Source organism: Arvicanthis niloticus, chromosome X, assembly GCF_011762505.2.
Source record: "Arvicanthis niloticus isolate mArvNil1 chromosome X, mArvNil1.pat.X, whole genome shotgun sequence".
NCBI lineage: Eukaryota > Metazoa > Chordata > Mammalia > Rodentia > Muridae > Arvicanthis > Arvicanthis niloticus.
Genome location: NC_047679.1, coordinates 64,838,675 through 64,841,844, shown reverse-complemented (window position 1 = coordinate 64,841,844; position 3,170 = coordinate 64,838,675).

Sequence of the window (3,170 nt, the reverse complement as noted above, 5' to 3'; positions counted from 1 at the left end):
ATATAAGTTATCAGCACTTCTGTTTAATATTTTCTAGAAATTCTATTCGGTACAATAAGGCTGGCAAAAGAAGCAAAGGGCATCCAAATTTGGCATGAGGTAAATCTAACTCTGTGGATGATATTTTTTTAAAGTAGTCTATAAGAAAAAGCTTAATGAACTCAAGAAAATACAGAAAAATATTGGGATACAAAATGAAAGTTCCATTATATTTCTATATATGGAATAATAATAATAATCCAAAAATGAAATTAAGAGTATTACCTGATGTATTCTAGCATTCAAAAATAATAAAGTACTTAGGATTATTATGTAAAGTATGTAGTTTATCCATAGAAAACTAAAACACACTTACAAAGAAAACTTATGATTATATTATATTGAAAATAAATTCTTCTCTATACAGTGTATCCCAACCAGTTTCACCTCCCTCCACTCCTCCCAACTTTCCCATCCCTCTTCCAGAATCACTCTGGAAACCCCTCTGTTTCCTCCTAAGAAGAGGCCTCAAAGTGACTACAGCCAAACAGAATTTTAAAAAGATACAACAAGACAAGGCAAATGCCCTCATATCAAGGCTGGACAAGGCAACCCAACAGGAGGAAAAAGTCTCAAGAGGAGGCAAAAGATTCAGATTTCTGCTCATAGTCCTGCAAAAAACACCAAGCTAACAATCATAACATATATGCAGAGGACCTGGTACAGACCCATGTAGGTCCCACTCTTGCTACTTCAGTCTTTGTGACCCCTCATGAGCCCTGCTTAGTTGAATCAATGGGCCATGTTCTCCTGGTGATCTCCATCCTCTTTGACTCCTACAACCATTCTTCTCCCACTTCCATGGGATTCCCTAATATCTGAGAGGAGAGACCAGTTGGAGACCTCTGCTTTAGATTCTTTATCAACATAAGGTCTGGCTGTGGGTCTCTTCATCTGTTCCCATCTACCAGAGGAAGCCTCTTCAATCTATGAGTATAGCAGAATATCACTGGTTTCTTTTCTGTCAGTTGTCTTTCATACTAATAGGTCTCTGGGTTCCTTGGTTCCTGGGCATTGAGGAAGTGTAGGCCATGAGCTCCTTCTCATGCTATGGGTTGCTTTTCATGGCATGAACCTCAAGTTAAACCAAACATTGGTTGGCCACTCCTACAAGTTCTAAGCCACTACTGCTTCAGCACATCTTTCAGACAGGAGAGATCATATGTAGAGAGAAACTTAATATTTAAATAAGTAGACAATCCATGTGCATGACTTAGAAGACTCAATATTGTAAAGACATAACCTATGTATTAAATACAATTCTCCTAAAACTCTCAACAGAATTTTAAAATGAAATTGACAGAAGTTATACTGTCATAGGAAAGAATCTCCTCTAAGACCCATGATTTCACTAGCTACTAGTAGATGGTAAGATAAGTCCAATTAAATAGCTGTTGGTTACACCCAAAATCACCACTTCACCATTGTGGATATCTTTCTGGGCCTATGTACTACAATGGCCAACATTGAAAGATATTCATAAAGAAGCAGCAGTGGCAGTTATATGTTGGCAGTGACCAATAGCTGTCTATTTGGACTTATAGACCACTCAACAATAGGGAAATTATGCCTGATACTGGAAATGTAATCAGCTACCTAGGGCTAATAAGAATGTGGATATTAAAGGAGAAAATACTACCACCGTTTTACAAACCCAGAATAATACACAACTGCATTCTAAATACATATTCTACTCACAGATAAATGTAGCTCTCACAACTCCTCCAGGAAGCTTCCTTCTACAGAAGATGGAAACCATTACAGAAATCCACAACAGGTTAAAATGCAGAGAACTGACTATAGTGTGCCCAGCTTCAACTCATACATCTAAAATCCAACCCCTAGACCTAAGGGTCAAGGAACATTTCATAAGAGGAGGTAGAAAAATTGTAAGACCCAGAGGACCACAAAGTCTGCTATAAGTGTGTGTCTTCCATATATGATAGGAAAGATGCACCCAGAGAATCTCAACCATATCAAGGCTCAACAATGATGACACCAGTTTACATGCCAAGGTATCTTATGGGGCCACACATGTAGATATATGAAGAGCTATATAGGCAATGGTTGCTGAGAGAGGGAGAATTAGCATTCCCCACAGGAAGTTCCACAAGTAACTCTGAATACCAAATGGTCAGCCATAAATCTTATACATACAGGCAACATTAAATGGACTCCGTGGATTGTACTGGTATATTTAATCATATATATATATATATATATATATATATATATATATATATATATATATACACACACATATATATATGTTAATGAGGGCATGTATTTGAGAGGAGATTGGAAGGAAGAGCCTTAGAAGGATGGAGGGAGGAAAGGAGAATGATGTAATATAGTGCACACATATAAAATTTTAAAAGTTAATTAAATATTGTACAAACATTTAAAATATTGACAGCATGATCCTAAAATTTATGTGAAACTGCAAAGGGTCGAGTCCCAAATAGCAGAGTTGCTATATTCATGCACTGAACCTCAAAATTTACTATAGACCTATAGTAACTAAGACAGTATATAAAAGACTAGGTGATGGAGTTGTATATCAGTTGAACAAAATTCAGTATAGACATTATGGTGGTTTGAATATGCTTGGCCCAGGAAGTGGCACTATTTGGATGTATGACCTTGTTAGAGTTGAGGGAAGTATGTCACTGTGGGCATGGGCTTTGAGACCCTCTTTATAGCCACATGGGAACCACTCTTCAGGCTTTCTTTAGATAAAGATGCCTGCCTGGACATTGCCATACTTTCTACAGTGATCATAACGGACTGAACTTCTGAAACAGTAAGCCAACCCCAATTAAGTGTTGTCCTTTATAAGAGTTGCTTTGAACATGATGTCTCTTCACAGGAATGAAACCCTAACTAAAACAGATATAAACCCTTAAAATGAGGAAATGGAACTAAGAGGAATTTGGAAATATCACCAAACATATACCAAACTCTCAAAGAGGTAATAAAAATTAAAAATATAATTTGAATTAAGTACAATTTATCCATATATTTTTTTCTGTCATATCCAAGAAATCATTCCAAAATCTTATTTAGTGAAGATCTACCTGTGTGTTTTTGTTTAAGACTTTTACAGCTTTAAGCCTTGTATTTAAGTCCTG